Below are 14464 nucleotides of genomic sequence, written 5' to 3'. Positions count from 1 at the left end.
AGATACTAAAGGTCTCTGAATGGCAGTGTGATACAATCCTATCTTTACGTTAGGAAGGCTTATTTGGTAGTACTACTAAGATGCACTGGAGAAGGGAGGGAAACATGAAGGAATGAGGATATTTAAGCAATTATAGCAATGGTTCAAAAGAGAAATGATGTTACTTTAAACATATTCAAATGTACCTTAGAGTTAATTTTCCTTATGTGGGAGGAGTCACTCATTGCAATGGATGTTAAATGTTTATTCATTGAAATTAACTATGTCACTCTTATACGTATTCAACAGACCTCCTAGTAGGAAGAGTCATAGATGTATCTTCCTAAACAATGTGGTGCCATTATGAAGTAAGCTGATGTGAACTGATAATTAAGGTGCTATATGGCATCTCCTTTAAAAATGTCCAACACTTTGCTCTCCATTTCCTGTTGTTCTACTCTCTAATTACTGACTTAATCAGTTGTTTAAATTGATTAAAATCAATTGCTTATTAGCTAAGTACCACTTAATGTATCAGTAATTGAAGCGCTGGCCTTTAGAAGTGTTTGTTCAGAGGGTAGACACATACTTGACTGCAGCAATCAGCCACTTCTGACCTTTTCTATCCAACCCTGCCATGAAATCATTGACTAAAAATGTTTATTTTATAATAATATTAGAAGATAGCAACAAATCAAGTTAACATTAATCAAATAAAGTGAAGTATCAATACATACATTGAATAGAATACGCAAATTAATTGAAGCAAATAAAGTCTTTAAAAATAAATGATAATTAAAATTCCTTTTCATGAACTGAAAGAAGGGAAAAAGCCAAGAATTATAGTGAGAGAAAATGAAGTATCACAGTCACAATAAGTAGAGAGCTATGGGAGCAAGCCATCAGTGCAGCTATAGTAGCATCATGTCCTGCCATATTAGCATCATAATGACAAACCTTATGTGTTTTGGTCTGAGAAGTCACAAGGATGTTGAGTGGAACAATAGGGCAGTTCATTTCATAAGCCCATTCCAGAGGACATGGTATTATAGAATTGATTACAGCTGATATAGCAAGAAGTAGGGGAGGGGCAAGTATATTTTGGATATAATGTTGTGGCTGTAGTTGTTGTGATGGTGGTGGTGGTGGTGGTGGTTTAGTTATTTTCAGTCATTTCCAACTCTCCATGAGCCTTTTTGAGGTTTCTTGGCAAAGATACTGGAGTGGTTTGACATTTCCTACTCTAGCTCATTTTACAGATGAGAAAACTGAGACAGCCAGGGTTAAGTGACTTGCCCAGGGTCAGACAACTAAGTTTTTGGTTAATTTGATAAGCCCATTCCAAAAGAAATTTGTATGGTTGAATTGATTACAACTCATACAGCAAGAAGTAGGAGAGGTGCAAGTATATTTTGTATGTAATGACTTTGCTTTTATTTTGCCATATATAGTTTGTACTGATTGACAGTGCAATATGTGATAAGATCTTCTATTATTCGTGTTCAGGAACATACTTGACATCAGCAGCATGCCTATTATTACCAAATTCTGATGCCATTTCAAGATAGGTCTTGGTGCTTACATTTATGTAGGGTATGTGTATGCTTGCATATATTTACATATGTGAGTATACATGCATTATTGTATGCATGTGTGTATATGTGGTGGTTAAAAGGAAAAAAATCTTAACTTTTCTGGATAACATGATTATTGACCCTATGTCCTAATTTGTAGACAGTGGTCTTTTAGTGGTCTGGATATTGGATCATGGTGGCCCTCAGCATGCTACTAATCTGTGCTTATGCAGTATCCAACATAGAAGTACAACTCTTTTTCTTAACCAGGTAGACTTATAACAGTGGGCAGTTAGTTGACTTTTCTCTTTGCTCCAGTGGGATAAAGTCAACCACTTTGTTTTTTATTCTATGGCAGCCTTCCAGGTTAAAGTCCACAGACTAGATATTGATCCCAGCCTATGTCAATATAGATTACACTTGATCCAAGCCAAAAGCCTGAACACAAGTGACAGCCCCTCAGTATAAGAGAGACAGTAGTGTGGCTTATGCAACTCTCTAGTAGGCTTTGTTTAAATTCTTTATCTGACCCCTCTCTATCATAGTTTACTTTCTCCAGCCAGTTTTTCACAGATAAATGTCAATGTTAACTTTTGTTTTATATATATATATATATATATATGCATACATATATATGTATGCATATATATGTATGTGTGTATATATATATATACATATATATGTATATATATCTCACAGATTTCTCACTTAACCTGTGAAGAAATTCATTGATGTAAGTGATTAAATTATGAAAGCATTCATTTGATTAGAAGGATGATTTGTAATGGTTTTGATTTTGCTACTGCCTTGTTGGTGATTTTATTTAAAAATCTAGTTATATTTTAGTTGTAGATATAACTATTTGGAACAAACTGTAGTTAAATATTTAATATATGACCTACAAATACAATATTATTCAAGACAAGCTTTCCCAAAGACTAGCTGCTTTATTCATATAGTTACTCATTAGATATTTATTGAGTGCTCATCATGTACAAGGCACAATGCCTGGTACTATGAATCCAATACTTAGAGGAGCTTCCGTCACTTTATTTTCAGTGATTGTAGCATTAATTCAGAAAAGTGGTAGAAGCAAAGAAAGAACATGAAAATCATCAAACAAAATATTATACGTCTTCCTTAGCACCATTCCACCAATTTATTCTCATAGATTTGATTATCCAGGGGAAGACTACCTATGGTCTAAACTTAAAAAAGTATAATTCACCCATGTGTTTACCTTCATTAGTCAGCTAAAAGATACAGATCAAAGGAAAGGCATGTATCAAAATAGCAACCTGACAACAGTAGTTACAAAACATACCCCAATATAAACCTGAGCCAAACTTCACAAATATAAAATGTGTCAGGGAAAAGAGCACAAGAGTATACTAGTAGATGGGGCAAACTTAGATACCAATGAGACAATAAACATTTCTTCAGAGCCAATATATACCAGGCACTGTGCTAAGCACTGTGTCCAAGGAAACTTATTCCTTTAATGCTGAAAGGCCCTTATGCCCCTTCTTTTCTCGTGGTGTTCTGGTGTTGGCCCATTGGGCATACTGCTCCAGTGGACTCCATAAGCCTACTTCCTACTCCATGCAGTGTCTCGTACATGTGGAATTATTCCACTGAAAAACTCCATGCCATTGGGCATAGGATGAGGAGGAAAGGTCTGTTGCACCAGACTGAGAGAGAAGTGCAGTCCAGAGCAGGCTGTGCTAGTACAGACCAGGCCTCAGGGTGACTGTGGCAGCTGGGGTGGTTTCCAGACCTCTCGACCCATAGACACCAGGGACAACCTAGAAGGTCAGTAGGAAGGATCTGTCATGCCAGAATAAAAAACACTTCTCCTTACCATACCACCTTGGAAGAACTGAAAACTTATGGTCCCTAAACGAAAACAGCTGCACAAAACCCCTGAAGCTTGGGATAGTACACCCTCCATCCTGGAACCAGAGCCCTACTTTAACAAATAGTTAAATGTCAAGTAATGGGCTGGAAAAGTGAATAAACAAGGGGGTGGGGTGGGGATTCTGACTATAGAAAGTTATCATGATGACAAAGAAGATCAAAACACACACTCAGAAGATAGCAAAGTCAAAGCTTCTACATCCAAGGCCTCAAAGAAGAATGTGAATTGGTGTTAAACCATGGCAGAGCTCAAAAGGGATTTTGAAAATCAAGTGAGAGAGGTAGAGGAAAAATTGGGAAGAGAAATGAGAGTGATGCTAGAAAATCATGAGAAAAGAGTTGACGGCTTGGTGAAGGAGACACAAAAAAATACTGAAGAAAATAACACCTTAAAAACAAACTATAGCAAAAGAGGTCCAAAAAGCCAATGAGAAGATTTCCTTAAAAAGCAGAATTGGCCAAATGGAAAAGGAGGTCCAAAAGCTCACTGAAAAAAATAGTTGCTTAAAAATTAGAATCAAGCAAAGAAAGCTAAAAACTTTATGAAAAACCAAGAAGCCATAAAACAAACCCAAAAGAATGAAAAAATAGAAGACAATGTAAAATATCTCATTGGAAAAACAACTGATCTGGAAAATAGATCTAGGACAGAAAATTTAAGAATTGTCAGACCACCTGGAAGTCAAGATCAATAAAAGAGCCTAGACATCATCTTTCAAGAAATTATCAAGGAAAACTGCCTTGATATTCTAGAACCATACGGTAAAAGAGAAATGGAATTAATCCATCAATCACCACCTGAATGCAATCCCGAAATGAAAACTTCTAAGAATATTATAGCCAAATTCGAGAGTTCCAAGGTCAAGGAGAAAATATTGCAAGCAACCAAGTATTGTGGAAACACAGTCAATCAGAATAGCACAAGATTTAGCAGCTTTTACATTAAGGAACCAGAGGGCTTGGAATATGATATTCCAGAAGGCAAAGGAGCTAGGATTACAACCAAGAATTACCTACCCAGCAAAACTGAGTATAATCCTTCAGGGGAAAAAGTGGAAATTTAATGAGATAGAGGACTTTCAAGCATTCTTGATGAAAAGAACAGAGCTGAATAGAAAATCTAACTTTGAAATATAAGCCTCAAGAGAAGCATAAAAAGGGTAAATAGGAAAGAGAAATCATAAAGGACTTAATAAAGTTAAACTGTTTACATTCCTACATGGGAAGATGATGTTTGTAACTCATAAGACCTTTCTCATTATTAGGGTAGTTAAAAGGCATATATAGATATAGATATATACAGAGAGACAGGGGGCACAGATATGAGTTGAATATGAAGGGATGATATCTAAAAAAATGTAATTAAAGGGTGAGAGAGGAATGTACTGGGAGAAAGAGAAAGGGAGAAATAGAATGGGGTAAATTATCTCACATAAAAGAGGTAAGAAAAAGCTTTTTTAAAAAATTATTTTGATAGGCAAAGGGGTTAAGTGACTTGCCCAGGGTTACACAGCTAGTAAGTGTCAATGCCAGATTTGAACTCAGGTCCTCCTGATTCTAGAGCTGGTACTCTATCCACTGCACTACCTAGCTGCCCCAAGAAAAAGCTTTTACAACAGTGGAGAGAAAGAAGAGGGAGTTAAGGGGTGAGTAAGTGAATCTTACTCTCATCAGAATTGGCTCAAAAAGGGAATAATATATACACTCAATTAGATATAGAAATCCTACCCTACAGAAAAGGAGGCGAAGGGATGGATAAAAGGGAGTGTAGACTGGGAGAAAAGGTGGTCAGAAGCAAAATACTTTTGAGGAGGGACAGAGTGAAAGGAGAAAGAGAATATAACAAATGGGAGTAGGGGAATAGGATAGGGGGAAATATAGTTAGCAATAGTAACTATGAAAAAAAAATTTGAAACAAGTTTCTCTAATAAAGGCCTCATTTCTCAAACATACAGAGAACTGAGTCAAATTTATAAAAATAAAAGCCATTCCCCAATTGATAAATGATGAAAAGATATAATCAGTATTCAGATGAAATAATCAAAGCTATCTATAGCCATATGGAAAAATATTCTAACTCACTATTGATTGGAGAAATAAAAAATAAAATTAGAAATTTATATAGAAATATAAATTAAAACAATTCTGAGATACTACCTCATACCTATTAAATTGTCTTAATAGGATGGAAAAGGTAAATGACAAATGTTGGAGGGGATGTGGGAAAAATGAAACATTAATGCACTGTTGGTAGAGTTATGAATGGATTCAACCATTTTGTAGAGCAAATTGGAACTATACCTAAAGGACTATAAAAGGGTATGCATTACCCTTTGACCTAGCAATATCACTACTAAGTCTGTATCCCAAAGGAGATTTAAAAAAAAAAAAAAGGAAAATGACCTATGTGTACAAAAACATGTAGAGCAGCTCTTTTCTGGGGATAAAGAATTAGAAATTGAGGGGATGCCCATCTATTGGGAAATAGCTGAACAAGTTGTGGTATGAAATTATGATGGAATACTATTGTACTCTAAGAAATGATGATCAGGATACTTTCAGAAAACCTAGAGAGACTCGCATGGGTTGATGCAAAGTGAAATGTGCTGGGTCGAAGTAACAGCAATATTGTAAGATGATCAGCCATGAATGATTTAGCTATTCTCACAGTACAACAATCCAAGACAACTCTTAAGGAATTAGGATGAAAAATGCTATCCATCCCCAGAGAAAGGACTGTTGGTGTCTAAATACAAATTGAAGCATTCTTTTTTTTTTTACTTTCTGTATTTTTCTTGAGTTTTTTTTTTGGTCTGTGTTTTACAACATGACTATTATGGATATGTTTTACATGACTACACATATATAATCTATATGGAATTGCTTTACCTTCTTAATGAGGGCAGATGAGGAGGGAGGAAGGGAGAGAATTTGGAACTCAAAGTTTTAAAAACAAATGTTAAAAATCGTTTTTTACATGTAACTGGGGAAACATTAAATAATAAATAAAAATAAAGTCTACAAATGCCCTCCCTCCCCCTCCAACAAAAAGAAAAGATTGAGTATTTATAGCAGCTCTTTTTGTGGTGATAAAGAATTGGAAATTGAGGGGATGCCCATTGATTGGGGAATGGCTGAACAAGTTGTGGTATGTGAATATAGTGGAATACTGTTGTTCCATAAGAAATGATGAGCAGGCAGATTTCAGAAAAACCTGGAAAGACCGACATGAACTGATGCTGAGTGAAGTGGGCAGAACCAGGAGTACACAGTAACAGCAACATTTTGTGATGACCGACTGTTAGACTTAGCTCTTCTCAACAATGCAATGATCTAATTCAATTCCAAAACCTTCATGATGGAAAATGCTATTCACATCCAGAGAAAGAACTGTGGAGTCTGAATGCAGATCAAAACATACCATTTTTCTGTCTCTCAATCTTTTTTTTTTTTATTTCTTTCTCGTGGTTTTTCCCTTTTGTTCTGATTCTTCTTTCACAACAAGACTAATGTGGAAATGTGTTTAATATGATTGTACATGTATAGCCTATATCAGATTGCACGCCATCCTGGGGATGAGGGAGGGGAGGGAAGAGAACTCAAAATCTAATAAAAGTGAATGTTGAAAACTAAAAATAAATAAATATAGCTACCTGCTCTTAAATTTTATAGTTTCAAGTGGACTAGGAAGAAATCAATAAATAAGATACCTTGATTACTTCCCCTCCCTGATACAAACTAATTAATTAGGAAACTAAAGTTTGAGAGTAATTTACTGAAAATTCAGAAGACATATTGTCTGTAGCCAAGTTTTGAAAAGAAAATAAGGGAATTTATTTTTATATTATTTCAATAAAAAGTTCTTTGAATATCAAAGTGACAAATTTCTCAAAAACTTCAAAGACAAGCCCATTAAGCATTTTGTTTGCTGTTGTTACTAAGATGAAAAGGAATTTAATTAGTAATAAGAATATGCCTTTTTTAAAGTCCTTACATCTAGCTACTTAGATTTTTCAAAATTTAAGTAAACTGATCACAAAGAAAAAAACATAGCGTCTCCTTTATTTGTATTATTAGGCTTAGCTTTGTTGTTTGCATTTTAGTGATTCTTTAACTTTTTCATGTAAGGGGGAAAATTTTCCATTTTGGGGTAACATATTCTTCTGAGTTTAGTTTTCATCATTACCCTGTGTGCCAAAATTTGTTCTGGGATAAATATTTTGTTTCACAAAATGAAATCTTATCTTTGACTTTTCTTAAAAAGTTCTGAAAGAATATTTCAAAAGTAGATGGTTGTCATATTAAAGATGACTATGCATTAAATTTACTGCATGTTTAATTGAATTATATAGAAATCGATCAGACCAATTACCCCCAGAAGAAATCTGTGATGTGAGTTCCATAATTTTGAAAGCACTGAAGAATTACTTTACAATTTATTGAAAGAGGTAGAAGATACTGAATGATTAGAAAAACAAGAAAAAACATTTTTAAAAATGAGAATATAATAGTGATTACCCACCCAGATGGTTTTTTACTGCCACAATTTTTTTTATAAGAATGAGCTACATCAGTATTTTCATCCTTGATAGAAATATGAGAAGGGAACATGAAGGATTTTGCAAACAATTTGTCTATTGTGTGTCACACAACTTCTTCAAAGTTGACGACTGACTGAAAGTCATGAAGACCTTAATATATATATATAGTTTACTATAATTATAATACACATACATTGAATCAATAGCGTAAAAGGCTTCCTTAAAGCCCCTCCTCCAGCAAGATGTCCCCCAAGTACATATTAAAATTATGTAAGATTTCTTGATTGATGAAATGACAGTGATAAGTTGTTTGTTTTTTTTTTCTGGTGATCTGATTTTCAGTATCAAGTAAGTTATGAAACAAGGAAATGTAAGCTTCCTAAAGGTACTCGGTTGCATCTTTCTTGGAGCTTATGTGTCATAGAGTAAAAATAGAAGGATGCCGTGTGTTGTGAAGTCCTGATTGTTTTCAATGTATGGCAGGTGAAAGATGAAACACCCAAGGAAACAAAGGTTTAAGCTTCCAAGCATATAAGTTTATTAACCAATACCTATGAACTGTATACCAAGTAAGGTCCAGGCCTTCCTCAGCTTGACATTGGACCCTGAATACAGGGAAAGATAAATTTTTATGTATTAAAAGAAAACAATTAACGAGATATAAACCAGGATACATTTTATAAATGGAACAATGATAAAAGATTTTCCAAGTTGGGAGGAAAAAAAAAAGATGCAATTCCCTAAAAAACAGAAAAAAGGGGTGTTTCTCCACCCTGCCACATGTCTGTATTCAGTGAAAGGAACAAACAATAAGTGATTGAGTAGTTTGGGGCCAGTTTTCGGATACAACATATGGGTTGCTCGAGATTGTATGATTGTAAGAAAACTCCTTGCATTAATCTTTGGATTTGACTGGGTTTCTGGTCAATACAACCAAGGTCCTTAGTTAAGGGTCTCTAAGTAGCAGGTAGTGGTGGTCCAGCTTCCCAGCCACACAGGACTAGGTTCAAACAATGCAGTAGTTTTCTCAGAAGACAGAAACTGGACTAGACCCATAACTAACTAGAATAGGAACTGAGCTAGCTCCAGAATTGTCACAAGATGGAATCAGTGTGGTTCACTAAATTCCCATAATTCTCTCAGTGATATTCCATTGTATATATCAAGCCATAAATTACTAAAGAATTTCTTCAATTAAATGTATGACTATCCAAAAGCACAATTAGCATTTAGGAAAAACAAAATGGATGAAGAATGTATATTTCCCATACTATGATATGAAGCTATATTAATGGTCCAACCGTGTACTATTTTAGATTGCCAATTCAGGTAGACAATGCTCAGAACAGAATAGGAAGAGGGGAGACAGCTATATTGCTGCTAAGAAACAGGAAAGTGCTTTTAATGGTCTCAAGCTGTGATCCAACGAAAGCAACAACACAATGCCATTTTTCTACCACCAGTGTTGTTCTAGTGCTATATGAATGGAAATCAAGGAACAACATATACTAGGAAGACTCACAATTGTTGGTGAACCAAAGAGCAATGGAGACACCTGTGAGGTTAAGTAGGCTGCAGCATATTATTAATGAAGACTTACATGTAAACGATTGCATGAATAATAATCATATAGGAAATGTATGGCTAGAAAAAGAAAATGGGCTGTTCACATACTGAGAGTAAGGGATCAAAGGTAGACAGTCTTAATTTTCACTGGTACCCAGTGAATGTTTAAATATCTAGAAAATAGCCACCAGTGTGGTTGGGTAGATACTCTGAGAAAGATTTATTGGGGAGTGTGTGCAAGAATTGCATAAGACGGGAAAGCAAAAGTGTGTTGTTGGAAGGAGGACCAACATCACAGATGCACTAAAGTATTGAATTATGTATGAGCTAACATTATTATGTGAGAAAGGGCTTGGTAAACGTGAGCTTGAAAGATTAGGTAGGCACCAATTTGAATGAGTATTACACATATAACTATCCCAAAGAGATGTACATTTATCCTTTTTTTTTTTTTAATTACATGAAGGAAATCCCTCAATGTTCTCTGGTAACCCACTGAAATGTTTCAACTGCATTAGAAAAAGTTGATCATTAGGTCTAATCCAAACCTAGCATGTGACCATTTATGCCCTAATGTCTCGTCTTCTTCAGTGAAGATGGTGAAATTGACCAGAGTTCTTTCCGTCTATACTTCACTCACATACTGTTTTTGTCTCCTTTTCTCATTTAGGGAGATAAAATTAAAGCCCAGTATACTTTTCTTGAGTGAACTATTATTGAGTGAACTTAAGGGAAATAGTGATAGCAGGTGTATAATTGTTTAAAATTTTGAGATTTTCAGCAAAAGTGCAAAATAGCTATATCATATTTGCATTATTTCCAAGAAACTTTAAAGTACATTCTTGATTATTTTTCCCCAAAGACAGCTATTGATTTGGATAATATTGAGAATTTTATGGATTACTAAGAATGTAATGCACTATGACATAATTCAGTTGATGAAAACGTTTAAGGTAATGCTTCTTTTATTTCACTATATTTTCATTTTTACTAATGTGTTCTAAGCTTTTGCTCACTTATGAATTTGAAATTTGTGCATGGCAACAAGTTTGAATTACTTTTTTTCAAAATATTTCATATAAAATTTAGGAAAACTTATGAGCTCTTAGTAATTTGTGCCAAGTGCTTTTCAGCTCTTTATATATTTATGTCCATGTTTTTGTGCAGTAATAAAATAGAGGCAGTGAGCTTGTTTTGTTTAATCAGCCTGTAGCTAGAGTTAATTTAAATGAAATTTTATCAGTAAATCACCCTTGCATGAGGATGAAAACTATTAAGATTTGAAACTAGCTGTGCAATGTCTCTTTACATCATGAGAAACTTTGAATCAATTGTGATTATAACTTTCTATTATAGAGACAAAATTATCATTGATTTAATTAGGAGTTGACAGAGAAAGATTATAGAATCAGGTGCTATAAATCAGTACAAAATCTGACAAAATGATTGAAGGGGCTGGCATATTATAGTTATCCTTTCATAATCGTTAGGTATTGAATCACTTTCTATTATTTATGTCTTTCTGGAAGAAGAATTAATGAATGGTCGGTCCTTTGCAGGAGCAGGAATTTTTATATTGAGTGGTAACTGTGAATTTTTATTGATATTGACAAAGGATTGAATGCCCCTCCCTTAAAAAATTTTGCAGTTCATGTGTGCTTCTGATATAAGCCTCATTTCTAGTTGGTATTCAGATTCAAGTATGTCTCTCCATGAGTTACAGATTATAAGAATTAGGAAAGGTATCTAATGATACATATAAATGAAACATAAGTGAAGGGTGTGGATTCATGGAAACTGAGTACTTTAAAATTGTTGCGCCTGAGTTTGCATTATCTGTACAATACCTTTGATATATTCATTAGCCAAAACTCATCTATTAAGTACGCCTCTTTACATGATGCTGTGTTGTATAAATTAAGTGGTAAGGGGACCCTGCTTTAAGAACAAAATTGTTTAAGAGAAAACGTTGACCTAATAGGCAAACAGTAGGACAAATATTGAATAATTCCATTTTTTCAGAAACTAAATAAATAAATAACATCAATATCAACAGACGGGAATTTGTGACTTCTAGGCATGTTTCACAGCAATGAAAAAGGAACTATTAGGAGATAGTAATGCTTCTCTTTGTACACAGTTTTCTATTACATCTGGCCAATGCCATCAATCAATCAACAAGCATTTCTTAATTGTTTTTTTTTGTGCCAGACTCTGTGCTGAGGTCTAGGGATTCAAAGAATGACAGAAGCATGTTCTTTGTCCCATAGGCGCTGATATTCTAGTGAAGGAGATAACTTGCAAACAACCTCTTTCATACAAGTTGTACATATAATAAAAAGAAGGGAATCTTAGTGGGAGGCACTGGGGGGGGTGGAGGGGCAGGACTCCTGTAGCAGGTGGGATTTGAGATGACTCTTGAGGAAAGCCAATGGGCAGAGGTGAGTAGGGAGAGCATTCCAGGGATGGGGAAGGGCTTGGAGGTACTAAGCTGAGATACACAGTGGCCTTTGAGGAACAGCAAGAAGGCAGGCTTTGTTAGATCGTAAAATGCAACAAGGGGAGTAAAGTACAAACAGACTGGAAAATTAGGAAGGAGGCAGATTTGTGAAGAGTTTTAAAAGTCACACAGGGGATTTTATATTTGATCTTGGAGGTAATAAGAAGGCAGAACCGATGAAGTTTATTTATGAAAGAGAGAATGGTTGACATCTGATGTGAGCTTTAGGAAAATCACTTTGGCAGCTGAGTGGACAATGCATAGGAGAGGCTTGTGGCAGGGAGACACACTAGCAGACTCTTGCAGGTGCATGTGCCAGATGATAAGGACCTACATCAGGATGGTAGCTGTGTCAGTGGAAAAAAGAGGACAGATATGGGGAGGTAGAAATGACAAGACTTAACAACTGGTCAGATGTGTGGAGTGAATATGAATGAGAAGTTGGAATGATACCAAGGTCATGGGAACGAGTGATGGGTGGGAATTGTGGTGCCCTAGACAATAATTAGGAAGTTCAGAAGAGGGGAAGATTTTGGGGAAAAGATAATGAGTTTGGTTTTAGACAATTTGAGTTTAATGTGTCCATGGGACATCAAGTTTGTGACATCCAAAAGGAACTCATTTAAACATCTGAAAATGCGCTTCTTCCATGATGATGTTTATCAAAAAACTTTGCCTTTCCCATGTTGACGTACTTTCCCTGCCTATTATTTGTACACACTCTCCTTGTCCAGTATTATTATTAAAAGCACTTAAATGTACTTATCTATTAATCAGAGAGCTAAGATTTGGTTTTTTTTCCTTTTGGCCCCATTTCCTAAATTGTCAATATGATCTTACTTGAAATTCCATTATCCTGGAAAGTGAAGATTACATATTATTATTTTGGTATTAAATCTCACATCTTATTGTACAGACATGTATCTTTAAAGAGATGTTGTACAGATATGTCCTCAATGTTGTTGTCAGTGAAATTCAGTAGATATTCTCTGAGCAAGATAACAATTTATTAGTAGGGCATGTACCTGCCAACATACTGGGTCAATGGTAGCCTCAGTTTTAAGCCAAAGACCCTGAGTTGGGATACTCAGTTCCTTTTTATAAGATTAGAACAAAGAACAGAACAGGGTAAATGACGAAATAATATAATTAGTTATAGGGTAGGTGTCCTCATGGAGGTGAGGACAACATGACTGGTTACATATCTGAAGTGTGGGGGACAATATGATTGGTTAGAAGTTAGGAAGGAGTGGCTAGCAACAACACCCTCTTTCCTTTCTGTGACTAAGAAATGTTCATTGTTTGAGTCTACCTGCAGGGTTACAAATAATGCCTAGACTTCTTTGGAGAGCAAACCAGACATCCTTGAAAGATAGCTTGGTGGTATAAAGATACTAGACTAGATTCCCTGGTGCTTACTCACATCCTCAAAGGACAGCAAATTTCTTTAAGGCAAAAATAAAAGTGATTACCAAGAGAACTGCTTTTCTAAATTTAATTCATTATAGGCCAGCTGAATTTCTGAACTAAGTTCAGAGAAAAGAACCATGACTTAATCAGTTACAGGATAGAATCAATTAATTTGTGAATAGGATCAACATTTGACCTTCACAGTGTATTTTGGTAGTGTATGCATAATATGGATACTTATTCAATATGTAGTGTGATTACCATTACCATCCAGCTCTATGAAGTGGGAAATAAATAGGAGAATGTGGTTCTGTTTCTTTTTCTGTCCCCTTTTTTATAACCAGTAAGCAAAACCCTCGGAGTCATCCAGACCTGAAAACACGGGAGTTAAAAATATTTTTCTGGGTGGGATATATGGCTTTCTCCCCTATCTATTTTTCGCCTAGTTATATATTACTATACAACATTCCCTTATCAAACTGAAAACGAATAGGCCATCTCTTTCCTCCCCTTCCTCCCCTCCCCCCCTCCTAATTTTTCCATCACAGACATGGCTTTAAAATAATCTAATTCTGGGCAGCTAGGTGGCACAGTGCATAGAGCACCGGCCCTGGAGTCAGGAGGACCTGAGTTCTAATTCGGTGTCTGCTCTGAGACCTTGGGCAATTCACTTAATCTCGATTGCCTCTCCCAAGAGAAAAAAAAAATAATCTAAATCCATTATCTTTGAAAGAAGATAATGTTCAGGTTTAACACATAAGCTAATAATCAGAGGTAAAATTATTTAAAAGCACGATATCCATAATGAAGTAATCACACCAACTGATATCATGGTGTAAGTTTGCCTAAGGTACCACTGAGTCTGTCATTTTAAGTGTACTCTAAGCCTTTCTAGGACTCTGACATTGGATTTCTCTAAAGAAAAGTGATCTCATCAGAAGTTAAATATCTCTGTTAAGAAGGCTGTATGCACACAT

At 35.3% G+C, this 14464-nt stretch overlaps 1 protein-coding gene across 8 annotated transcripts in view; it reads left to right on the top strand.

Moving 5' to 3' along the window:
• The window catches only part of ADGRL3 (adhesion G protein-coupled receptor L3), a 943202-nt gene that overhangs the window by 868247 nt on the left and 60491 nt on the right, over positions 1-14464 (top strand). The window lies entirely within an intron of this gene.

Source organism: Phascolarctos cinereus, unplaced genomic scaffold (genome assembly GCF_003287225.1).
Source record: "Phascolarctos cinereus isolate Bilbo 61053 unplaced genomic scaffold, phaCin_HiC Scaffold_9;HRSCAF=440, whole genome shotgun sequence".
Lineage (NCBI taxonomy): Eukaryota > Metazoa > Chordata > Mammalia > Diprotodontia > Phascolarctidae > Phascolarctos > Phascolarctos cinereus.
Note: the sequence above shows the minus strand (reverse complement) of the source record. Positions and strands in the feature narration are given on the sequence as shown.